This window comes from Macrotis lagotis, chromosome 5 (assembly GCF_037893015.1).
Source record: "Macrotis lagotis isolate mMagLag1 chromosome 5, bilby.v1.9.chrom.fasta, whole genome shotgun sequence".
Taxonomy (NCBI): Eukaryota; Metazoa; Chordata; class Mammalia; order Peramelemorphia; family Peramelidae; genus Macrotis; species Macrotis lagotis.
Window position 1 is genome coordinate 247482840 of NC_133662.1, and position 13076 is coordinate 247495915.

The 13076-nt window shown below is 43.1% G+C and overlaps 1 protein-coding gene across 1 annotated transcript in view; it reads left to right on the forward strand.

Moving 5' to 3' along the window:
• The window catches only part of LOC141488890 (S-adenosyl-L-methionine-dependent tRNA 4-demethylwyosine synthase TYW1-like), a 232276-nt gene that overhangs the window by 198334 nt on the left and 20866 nt on the right, over positions 1 to 13076 (forward strand). The gene's annotated exons all lie outside the window — the stretch shown is intronic.

Genomic DNA, 13076 nt, shown 5'->3' on the forward strand with positions numbered 1-13076 from the left:
GGATCTGAATGTGGTCAGAGCCCCAGAGTCCTGTTACAGGGGCAGAGGACAGAGCTCTGCAGTCTCTCTCTCTCTTCACTCCCCTCCCTCAGCTCAATGGGCTCATGTCCTGGGGGCTCCTGAATACTGGCTCCCCCTGCTTCTGTTTCCTGGATCTGGAATGCAGTGGCCAAGTAGCTGGCTGTGTGCCCTGAGGGCTGGGCTTCACGAGCTCACTCTGGCAGAGGTACCCTGGCTGTTCCCCCAATTTGTACCCGGTGCTCCCTGGGGCATAGGTCAGGAAACTGCCCCCGCTGGTGTGAGCTGCAGCTCCCAGCGCCTTGGGGCTGCCCCTGGGAGGCTGAAGTTCTTTTGCCCAGGCGGGCCGCCCCTCCAACCCTGGGGAGCAGAGCCTTTCTGCTCTTTTCCAGGTTACCTTGAGTAGGAGAACTGCCTCTCTGGGTCCCTCTGTGGGTTCTGTCTCTTGAAAATTTAGTTAGAGTCCTTAGTTTCAAAGATTTATGAGAGAGGACCTAGGACATGATCCACTCTTGCCTCTGCCCCACCGCGTCACTTCTTGGCAAGGTCTTTTGCATTTCTGTCTTGATGGTCACAGCATCTATCCCATTGTAGGCACCTGAGAAAGGCTGGCTGATCCATTGGTTCATTAGCTTGATTTAATCTCTAGAATAAAAGGCAAACTCCCCTCCTCTGCAATTGTGGCTCTTCATCATCTGGCTCCAGCTTCTCTTCCCTTCCACTTTCCATTTAGTCAATCATATGCATTTGTTAAAGCCTCCACTGTGTGTCAGACTCTGACTGTGCTAGGAAATAGAGAGATGAAGCCAAAAGGAAGTCCTGTACTCCAGGCCCTTGGGGTCTAGTGGTGACGAGCATAATGATACTGAGGATGAGTTTAGCCAACCTTTCTTGCGTGCTCGGGTCTGGGCTATCCCAAAGGTCACGATTCTCTCTTGAGTCTCACAGCAACCATAAAGTTAGGTTCCAGGATGATCCCCATTTTACTGGTGAGAAGACTGAGGCAAGCAAAAGGGAACTGACTTGCCAAATCATGTAGCTAGAAAGGGTTAGAAGCTGGATTTGAACCCAAGCTTTCCTGACTGTAGGTTCAGTGCTCTATCCATTATACCACCAAATGAAGGAGGGAATGAAAAAGTATTTTTTAAATAGTAACTACAGACAAAGTGCTGTGCTCAGTACTGGCCATATAAGAAGAAAGACAATCTCCACTCTTAGGGAGCTCTTGTTCAAATAGGGGTGACAGCATGTCAGAGAGCAAAGCCACAGGAGGCTCGGGATGTGGCAACAGAGCAGATGGTCATGGGGGGAGCCGTATGTTGGCATGTAAATAAAGATGAGATAAAACAGTTGCAGTAATGGGCTGAGGGAGAGGCACCCTCATCTGGGGTGGGGAGCAGCCAGTTGAGATGAGCTTCCAAGGAAGCTAGGGATCCTGAGCTTGGTGGGTAGGAGTGGAGGGCAGACAACCCATTATGCAGTCAAGGTGGGGGCAGGAGATGGAAGGAGTGAATGAGAGCTAGCAGATGGACTAGCAGAGGTATTTGCTGGTGGAAGCTTTTGAGCGGTGAGTGACATGGTGGATCCATGCTTTAGGAAAATCTCTTTGGTTCTTGGGTGGAAGGACCACAGGGAGACCAGGAAGTCAGGAATGGTTGTGGTGACTTGGTGGCATTTGGGTGAGTGAAGAGGAGGAGAGAAATGAGACATGGAGAAGGAATGGATGAGACTCAGTGATGGAGGAGGATGAAGTGCTAAGCATGGCCCTGAGGCCCTCAGTAGATAGAGGAAGGGTTTCGGGGAGAAAGAGATGAATTCAGTTTTTGACATTGAGATTGAGATGCCCAGGGGGACTGGAACTTGGGTTGGAGAGTCTAAGGACAATAAATTTTTATGTATATGTATGTCTATGTGTATGGACATATGCATATATGTAATCTGCACATAGATATGCATACATGTGTGTTTGTATGGGAGCTACCTTCAAAGAGATGACAGTTGAACCTGTGGAAACTGATAACATTAAAGGGGAGAGATAGAAAGGAGAGGACAAGAGGGCCAATACAGAACTTGGGGAACACCCTGGAGTATGTGGGCACATTTCTATAGAGGACAGAGGATGATCCAGCAGAGGAGACAGAAGAAAGTGGCTGTCTTCCTGCCACCCCGGCGTGCTTCCTGGTCCTTGTCACAGAGCTCATCTCTTCCCCGTGCCTCTGCAGAAACGCTCTGCCCAGTCAGTGTCCTGAAGCCTTTCCTGGATGCCCCTGACTGTGGGGGGGTGGCAAGAAGACTCTTGCATCACCTTGACTCCTGCTTGTGGGGCTCAGGGCAAGTCACCAAGAGTTTCCAGGACTGCTGATTTCAGGAAGGTTCCTCATGGGGCAGATGGCATTTCTTCTTATTTATTTGTATTTATATCACATCATAGAAGCATTCAGCACCTCCCACTGTCTGCTGGCCTCTGTTAAGGTGCATAGTGCACTCTTCTTGAGGGCAGGCAGATCTGTTCAGCTTCTCCTGTCCTGGGGCTGGTCCCTTATGAATCTCTGACAAGGCAGTCATTGGTTTTGCTTTTTCTGTCAGTTTATTTTTTTTGTTTCATCTTTCCCACACCATTGTACTCTTAGTGTCACTGAGATGGGCATCTCGGCAGCACGTACATCCTAGTTCTGTCACTCTGGGCGGGCTCTAACCTTGGTGTCTTTTTGAAGGGATAAAGGAGCCTCACACACTGTATTGGTTTGAACATGGGACACAGATCCATTCCCTCCTATTAACCCTTCATTTAGCTTATCTCAAACCCCACCGATGATTATAATCAGTGTTATTTCTCATTATATACATGTATTTATGTGAGTGGGCGTCCCCAACTTCCTAGGAGCCATCTCCAACTAGATGTTCAGTAGCCATCTTAAATTCATTATGTCCAAAGCTGAACTCACCCTCCTCCTAGTAGTCACCCAGGATCCCTCAGTATCTCTCACCCCTCTCCATGTCCAAGCTGTTGCCAAGGCTAATGTCACCCTGCAGCATCTTGGAAATAGCCCCCCTTCCGGCCTGGTGCAGACCTCCACCATCTCCCAGCTGTTGTTGGGTCAGCCAGCCCCCAGTCACTCTCCACTCTGAACCATTCTTCATTTGACTACTAAAGTGATCAGGCTTCCATGCTGCTTTCTACAGGAAACTTCTGGTGATAGCTTCCTTCCTGTTTGTCTAGACGTGACTTGCTTTATCTATATTTGTTTACATGTTGTTTCCTCCCTTAGATTGTGAGCTCCTAGAGAGCGGGGATAGGGGTGTTTTTTATTTCTTTTTTGGTACCGGTTCTTGGTATAGAGCCTAAATTATGGGTATATGTTTGTGTGTATGTGTTCCTTTCAGGGAGATATCATTTCAGAGACAAGGCCTATATTTTCAAGGCCTTTATTAAGACTGATTCTAATTCACAGAGATATTAAACTGGTTTTCCAGTTGATTTCTAGTCTTTTGAGTGGCTGAGAAATGCTAACTATTCTGATGGAATTTCTGAATAGATTAGTAAAAGGGATTAGTTTCTTTTATTCAAGGGGCCAGTGGCTTAATGCTGTAAAAGTGTGTTGAGTTGGAATTTTTTCACTGAAAGAATAATGAAGTCAGCCCCCTCTTTTCCCATCAGACTACAAACGCAAGGCTATTTTTTTAGGTCATCCTAGGAGACTCTTGATCTCTGTAGTCCATTTTAGTTAGGATAACAAATAACACAGATGGAGCCCAGAGTCTTGAATTCCTAATAGAGTCATTCTTAGTCAATGACAGAAGCAAGGTAATTTACCAGCCATTCACAAGATTGTAACTTTGAACTTCCTATTTGAAGGAAGATGTTCCTATGCATATCATAGGTGGCAGTTCCCTATATGGACCACTTCACTGAGAATGGCTTGTGGTTAAAATTCTCCAAGTCTTTTATTCTTTCACTTGATCCTTACAATGATCCTCTCTGACTTAGAAACTGAAGGGACTATCATCCTGATTTTTTAAAGCACTATATGACTTGAATGAATGTTTTGTTGAGTTAATTTGATTGAATTCAATTAACACCTAGAACCTTCAAGGCAGTGTAATGAGTGATGGAGATTCAAAGTCAAAAGTAAAATTGTCCCTGTCCTCTATAGCTTACATTCTACTGGCAAGGAAATAACATTTAGAGTCCAAAGTCATTGCATCAGCATTGTTGAATTTTAATATTTGAAGGGAACTCAAGGCCACCTAGTCCAGACCAGATCCTGAAGGAATCCCCACTCCGATATTGGACAGATGGGTGGTTATCAACATCTCTGCTCTCAAATGCCCAAGGACATCTCTCCAGAGACAGCCCATTCCACTTTGGACAACTCCAGACTTGAGGAATTTTCCCACCCTAAAATCAAACTCCTCAAACCTTCACTTTGTTTTGACCACTTCCATATATTACTCCTGGCTCTGCTCTTGGACTTTCCTGTCTTGTTACTCCTTTCTTCTTTGTCTTCTTTTATTTATGCCCAACTTCCCTAGATCCTTTAATTAGTCCTTCATTGTCATGGATGCCAGGCTGTTTGTACTCTTTTGGATTCTTTCTGGCATTTTTCAATGTCCTTCCCAAACTAGGGTGCTCAGAATTGAAACTGAACCTATCAATGTGTTTTGACCAGGATGGGCTCCGGGTATCATCACCTCCTTACCCTAGGAGGCTCTGCCCGTCTTCCTGAAGCTCATAATCTCTGGTTGACTTGTGCAGGCTCCACCTTGCCCTACCGACTGAGCTTACAGTCACCAAGTGTCTAGATCCTTGTCAGGTTGGCCTCTCATACTTTGTTTTTGGGAGGATTTGAGCCCAAGTGTTTGACTTGATTCTTATCTGTGTTGAATTTCATCTTGCTAGGTTCATCCCAGTGCTGTGAGCTGTCAGAATCTTTTTGGATCTTCTGCCAGCTTGGTGTCATCTTCTAATTTGATAAATATGTCATTTCTGCCTTTATTTAAAAAATATTAACCTTAACAGAGCCAAGCAAGATCCCTAGGACCCTCCACTGGAGACTACTGGCCACATTGATATTGAAGACTCTTAAGAGTCTGTCCTTCAGTCATTTCGAAAACAATATATTATATATGCTTAGCCTATGACTTTCTATCATGTCCAAAAATATGGTATATTTTGTTAAATTCTTCACTGAAATTCAGGTAAATTATATCTAGTATTTTAGTAATGTCACAAAAGGAAAATGAGTTTGACATGGCATCTTTTTTAAAAATAGTTTTTTAAAATTATATGTAAATATAATTTTTAATATTCATTTTTAAAAAATTTTGAATTCCAAATGATCTTCATCCTTTCCTCCCTTCCTAAGATGGTGATCAAATTAAGATAGGTCATTTTTGTGCTGTTGTGAAAACCTATTTCTATATTGTCATGTTGTGAAAGAAGAAACAGACCAAAAAAAAACCAGGGCAAAAATAAAGAAAGTGATAATAGCATGACTTATCTTGATGAAGCCAGGCCATCTTTCTGTCTGGGGCCAGCCCAGAGGCAGGAGTGGGCAGTAGACAGAGTATGGCCCTTGGATTATCTAACCCCAGTAATGGGGGGGCTTTTACAGAGGACTTTAAGGCTTAAAAAGTACTTTACATATATTACCTCACCTTTGAGGTGATTTGATCCTCATGACAGCCCTGGAAAGTCAGTTCTGTTATTAACCTCATTTTAGAGATGAGGAAACTGAGGCAGAGATTGGGTGACTGGTGCCCAGAGTCACTTAGAAAGTCTGAGGGAGGATTTGAACTCAGGTCTTCTGGCTGTGCATCTGCCAAAAGAAGTTCCAGTCTTTCAGCATGTAAACTGATGTAAGCACTGATGTAAGCCTTGGCAGCCTTGGACACTACTTTCCTAACCTGCGTGAGAGCTCCTGGAACCACTATTGGCAGTTTTGCTAGATTAAGGAAGGCTGCATGGATGCCATATATCCCCCCTTAAGTGACTTCTCTTTTTTTAAGAAGAACAGTGGGATCCACCTGTAAAGATAAGGTCAGAGGTATCCCAGCCCTGTCCCAATCGCCGGCGGTTGACCGGGCTTCCCCCCGACATAATTATTATGTTCTCCAGGCTTTGGTTTGACCTGCAGGATGTCCCCCCATATGCCCCCGCTCTTCCAGCCTTGTTGGCCACAGTAACTTCCTGCTTGAGTTTGTCACTGGGTGGAACATTTTCAACAAGTCACTTCTTGCCAGGAGCCGGGTATTATGGGTTCTATAGGTAATGCAATCTGTGTAAGTGATATTTAAATCCAAGTAAAGTCCATTTTTATTACAATGCCTCTGACACATCCTGGGACCATTTCCTGAAGCTTTCTATCCCCTTGGGGGTGAAGTCCACCCACTTCTTTCATCCCCCCTAGGTCAGGGGGATTTTGGTTGACGCTATTTTCTCCTCTTATCATTCCATATAGAATTCGGTTTAATGAATTTATAATCAATGGCTTAGAAGTGAAGAGACCATTTCTTGTTTGATAGAATGTAGCCTGTGTTTTATTTTCAGCAGAGCACCTTCAATGAACTGGCACCTTTTTGCATAGCCATCTGGCTCAATGCAAGCCAGGCAGCTCAGGTCTTCACCTCAAAGCCAGTCTGTTCTTGGGTTAAAAGGCCTGGACCGTCCTTCTTAGTCACTGTCACTCTGCGATCGCCCAACACCATGCCTTTCCATTGTAGCTTGCTCCATAAAAGTGAAGAACTCATGTCTGCACTAAGTTGTGAGAGATTGGGTGTCCACAAGATTTTTTTTTTTTGGGGGGAATTCAGCTGAAATATCCCTTACTACAAGAAACTTTGATCTGTCCGATTTTACCATGATGTTAGTTTTGAAGCAGGAAACAAATTTGGAATCTCTTACCTCATGAAATGTTTGGGTCACCTTGGCCTTGGCATCAGCCTGTTTGGACAGAGGGAAAACTAAAAATAGGTTCAAGAATGACGCTTTTGTAGTCAGTGCTCCTTTGCAGATAGCAGACATGAGACTGAGCAGCAGAAGGAAGTCACATCACAAGATAGATTGAATATAGACTACAGCTTTACTTTTGCACTTCTTTAAACAAAATGGGGCCCAAGGACACTATATGCAATATCACTGCAGTGCAAATCATCATAATGGACTTTCTTATCACTCTTCACCTTCTTTCTAAACTTATTCCTTCTCTGTTATTTCTCTAGAAAAATCATCATTCTCTTTCTAGCCCTGGTGGACCTGGCCTGTAGCTGAGTCTTACAGATTCTGTCTGTCAAATATCTATCATTAGAGTCCACACAGAGTAAAGCACTGGATTTGGAGGGAGGAAGAACTGGGTTCAGATGCTGCCTCAACTCCTCACTGGATGTGTGACTCTGGGAAAGTTCCTGAGTCTCTCTGGGCTTGATTTTTCTCCTTTGTCAAATGAGGAGCTTGGAATTGATGGTCTCTGAGGTCCAACTCCATGTGATCCTGTGATCTTTTGTGTCCATCCCCTTCCATTCTCAGTCATAGCCTACCTGGGCTCTTACTGGTTTTCTCCATTCCAAACCACCCCATACAATGCTGCCAGTGGATTTTTCCTGGGATCTGCTCTCATTACTCACTTCTCCAGGCTAACTCTTTCACTTCATTGCCCCATATTTTTAGTGGTTTTCCAAGGGATTCTGACCTGGGAAGTATCATGTGCCCAGTTTCTATGGAGAAGATAGAGGTAAGGTAAGTATGGATCAGATGGCACAGATCAAGATAGAGGAGAGGCCCTTTGGACCCTCGTGTGGATGCTTCAAGATCCTCAAACCTTAGAAGCCATTGAAGGAGAGAGCCCTTGGAGGCATACCTCTTGGATAATTCTAGAAATAAACATTTCTTTGGTGCTCACTGTGATAAATGTTCCACATAGAGACCAGACCTGCGTTGGTTGAGGAGAAGGAGCCCTGGATTTGGAGATAGGGCCAGAACACAAATCCTTGGTCTACTTTCTGCCTTTGTGTAGCTCTGGGGCAAATCACATCCCTTCCTGGAAGCCTCAGTTTCTTTATTTTTAAATGAGAGTTTGGGACTGATCAATCCCAGGTTCTTTCCCAGCTCTAATATGCAATGATCTCTAATGGGCTCCCCCCTTTGCCAACTCAGCTCCTTGGCCTGATGTTCTTAGGGAGAGCTCATCTTGACCCACTTGGTTTCCAGTTATTTTCATGTATTTCATTTGTCACATTATTGTGGTAAAAGTACCAGTCTTGGAATCAGGTAGTCCAGGAGTCAAAGTTCTCCTTCTGGAAGAGATTTCATTCAGTACTTGGGAATTGTTTATGAAAATGATGGCATTAAAAAAAAAATGATGGCCTTGAAAGAGTACCTTCGCATTTGAGTTGGTTGATCTCGAATGCTCGTTTTTCCAAAGAGTCCAACAGCTTTATTTTAATAATGAAGAAACAGGTTCAGAAAGGGGTCCCATCCCAGTATCTGGAACTAGTGCCTAGGATAGGCAAGACAGGCTGAGCAGAGTTGGTGGGGGGCTTAACAGAGAAGAAATCCCAAGATGGGTTGGAACAACAGTGAGTAAACCAGTGCTAGGGAAAGTTCAGTCAAGAAGATAGTTCAAGATAAGGGTAGAAAGTGAGGTTGGGGTCAGAAGGTGGAAGACATTGGAAGCCAGATCTTATATGAGCTCTAATGCCATTCCTTTTTATAGTGGAGTATTTTTAAGTATGAAATTAAATTTGACATTGGTCTAGGTGCTTCTAAAAATTTCCACTTATGGAACTGTTGGAGGAGAGACCAGATTCCTTCAAGAGACTCTTTTTTTAAACATTAGTTTTCCTCCGCACCTCAGTTCCCTGAGGGAGACTAAAAACCCACCCACTTTATTTCTTCTATGTCTGTGAAAGACAACTCTGAATGTGCTGAGAATGTGCAGTAGCAGCAACTTTCACAATGAAATTTCATTTCAAAGAAATCATCTTGACAGTGCCATTGAATTTACATTAATTGGATTTGACCAGTATGGAATTGATAGAGGAAAAAAGAATGGCATTTGTCTTTATGTATTTTAAGGAAAGTAGATTGAAATATATCAGCAGACGTTCTGGTTATGGACTTTATTGGCCTGATGAATTAATTTGGTTTTAAAAAGTTAAGGCACGTCTAAAGCTAATGTGCTACATCTCAGTAAACTGATTTCCATTGATTCTTGAGAATTAATCAACTTTCTAGACTTGGTAAATTCCCATTTGTCTCCTTTCATTGTTTCAATAAATCTCTAAAGTTTTTAAATGTTGTGATTTACACAGCAAATAAGATGTTATTCTTCTAATGATCTTATCTGCATATGAGATCGTATGAACTTTGGTGTTGGTTTAAAAACAAGCAACCTTTCCCGATTCCTTATAGTCAGGAATTAAGAAACATGATTCAATTATTTTGTACTTCTAAATTTTCACCTTTTGTATGGAATTAGTTGAGTGGCATCACTTAGAATTTAATTTTAGTAGAACTGGGTCGAATCTCTAAGAATATTTTGAATAGTATGATAAAAAATTCTCTCTCCCTCTTCAAGATTTCCAATTAATCTAAGAGCATTTATTTTTTCTCCTTATATTTCCATTTTGTCTCACAATCTGTTATCACCATTTATTGTGTCCCTGTGTGGTGCAGAGGCCTCTACTAGGTACTGGAGGGACCAGTCAGATAAAGTCTCTTCTATGATTTCAGTAGCAGGCTTCCAAGAGATATTCACTGGGACAGTGGAAGGTTAGGGCAGTGAGAGGATGCCATAGTGTATTGATAGAGTGTTGGGTCTAAAGTCAGGAAGGCTCATCTTCCAGAGTTCAAACCTGGCCTCAGACATTTACTAGCTAGTGAGCTGTAGCTTTTTCCCCTTCCCTTTGAAACACTTTGATCGTTCCAAGAGTTTTCTGGGAGTCCCTCAGTGGGGTGAACTTGACTGTCTGGTTAAGCTCCCACCAGAGCCATCGCTTTGTATGTCGGGGGCTGGGAGCTCTGGGCACCTTGTGATCTGCAAATGCAGCCATCTGGGTGCAGGAGCAGCTGTTGCTGGCTGGGGATTTAGGAATTTGGGTTCTGAGCTCTTGGGATCTCCTCTGGGGCCTGGCTTCAGAGAGGGCTGGGGTGGGGCCAAAGTGGGTAGATACAGAACCTGCTGCCTCCTACTCAGGACTGTTTCTCCATCAGCTGGGCAAGGCTTCTTTCATGGGTGTGTTCTCTAATCCTGTGTTGGTCTCCAGGTTGTGTCTGGAGAGTTTGGAGGACTTTGGAGGCCTAGGAATGGTGAGTTTTGGGGACTGTCTGCTGGAAAGACTAATGTCTCTGTCTTCTGTCTTCTTAGCACCATGGCCTCTGTGTCAAACGGCCACCAAATGTGCCAAGAGGGAGGAGTGTGTGCCAATGGAATTGGTCACTCCAGCTGTTAGCGCAGCCACCGGCAGCAGATGCTTTCTGAGCCTTGTGACTTATAGTAGAAGGGGAAGGGACTGTGGAACATGTGCCCCAAGGGGCAGGCAGAGGGCCAGGCTTTGTAACAACTGATGTTCTGATGATAAATAGTGAGAGGTAACCCCCCACCCCCACTCCCAAGAGCTCATCTCTATGGTTCATCCACTAGATTGCAAGCTCCTCTGTGTCTCTTAGTACAGGATCTGCCAACAGTCAGTACTGAATCAATGTATCTCCATTCATTCATTCTTTCATTTCTCCTCTTTAAAGGCAATCTCTTAGTATGCTGGTGTGGGAGCCTCTTTTGTTCTTTCTCTTCAAGCCCAGGATCAGAATGATGAGCCTGGAATCCCAGGTCTGACATTTTAGCACTTTTTACTCTTGGTTTTGTGGGGCCCCCTGCTTTGGTCATAGCCTGATGTCATCCCCTTACTGGGACATTGTGTGTGCTGGGTGCATTGGATAGGAAGCTGCTGTCATCCTCTTCTTGCTCCTGGTTCCATGGTCTGCTTCCAACTTATTCCAATAAAGCTTTATTAAGGGTTTCTTTGCTGGGAAGGGGGATTACCTGCTAGGTCCTATAGGGTTGCACCCCCGGTGATATTGCATTTTTTTCAAAGAATGGCCCTGGTGGGAGCTTAACCAGACAGTCAAGTTCACCCCACTGAGGGACTCCCAGCAAACTCTTGGAATGATCAAAGTGTTTCAAAGGGAAGGGGGGGAAAAAACCACAGCCCACTAGCTAGTAAATGTCTGAGGCCAGGTTTGAACTCTGGAAGATGAGCCTTCCTGACTTTAGACCCAACACTCTATCAATACACTATGGCATCCTCTCGCTGCCCTAACCTTCCATTGTCTATTGGCTATTCACATGTGCATCATATTAGAGAAAAGCCTGGAAGGTGGCTCCTTGGGCTACCACATGAAATGCTTTGTTGAGTCAGCAGCAGTAAGCAGAAAGGGATCATGCCTTCTCTGCTTTGGTCTGTATACAGTTGGGTTGCTTGAGAATATTGTTTACAGAAGCCTGTCTGTTTGGTACTTGTATTGGTTATTATCATAACAACTTAGCAGAGACAGAAAAGTCAGGGTGTGAGTTGGAGAGTTACTGGTATCTTATGGTCAATCTGGTCATATTTTGCAAATGTAGTTGTATTCTGAGTCATTATTGCCTTTGGTTTTTATCTCTATTGCTTTGGATGGTGAGTATTTCAGGAGTTTACTGACCAATGATATTTCTAGGTTCTTTGGAGCTCTTCATTGTGCCAGTTAATTTGCATCCACTAAACTTCTTTGGGAAATTGTTATAATCCATGTCAATCCTCATTTCCCATCCATGTCCCAGTTTTCAGCACCAACAGCTCATCTAAATAGTTCATGTTGGAGTAGGTTTAATTGTATGCCATATTTTTTTCTCATAATTCTTACAGTTTTATGTTAATTTTGAATCTTTCCTTTAACAATCTGTGATCTGACTGTATGGCAACAGCCAATTTGTGAATGGCACCCCAACGGCAATTTTTTTCCCCTGTCTGTTAAAATATCACTTTCATTTTTGGTTGTTTTATATATTCCATGTCCAGGGTCTCCCGATTTTTTTTCTTGGAGAAAGTATTTATATATAGGCCTGAAACTTTTGTATATTCTATAAGCCTTTCTCCTTCCTTCTAGACAAAGACAAAGCTAAAATGATTCCTACCCTCCAGGTGCTTACAGATATATCAGGGGGCATTTGTTATTTTTCCTATAATTGACAGCTTTGTTAATCATTGAAGGATGAAGTGTGGAAAGAACACTGACTTTGGGGTCAGGAAACTGGACTTAAATTGCACTTATTCTCCAAGTGACCTCAGGAGAATCACTTAAACTCTCTGGGACTCAGTTTCTTCATCTGCAAAATAAGAGGGTTAGACCAACCAGGTCTCTTTTCTCTAGAACTGTGGTCCTATATATCTTTAAGAAAATGCCAAAGGAAAAATTCTACTGATATTAGCATTAAGTTTAATCTTTATAGCAATATGGCAATTATAATACCAGAGTTCATTGCAAACAGAAGTTCTTAGCATATGGCTAAAGCTCGAAATTGGGATCTTTGGATAGATTACAGGGGGTTCATGAACTTGGATGGGGAAAAAAAATTCATCTTTATTTCCAGATAATTAATTTTCCTTGTTTTTATTTTATGCAATGAAAAACATTTTAGACTTTATAAGACCGCACAAAAATGAGGAATCTCTGATTTTAGGGTCCTTCAGTTCTGTGCTGAATTTTCTCCATCTCTAAAGTGGATTAAGGCATTACTTCTAGTGGAATAAGGCATTGTTTCCTTTACAGACTCATCCACTTGTAAGTTTGAAAAGGCCCTTCAGAGATCTACCAAGCAGCACTGTTCCCAAACCATGCCCCTCTCCCTCCAAACAGGAGATTATTCAATTATAACAAATAATCAAGAAATTTTTGAGGAGAAACTATTGAATACTCCATGTATCATGAAATAATGACTCAATCCTTTGAGTATTACATGGAATATTACTGTGCACTGAGAGTCTCAGATAGAAGGCATGATAGCTTTTGAAATGATGCTCTG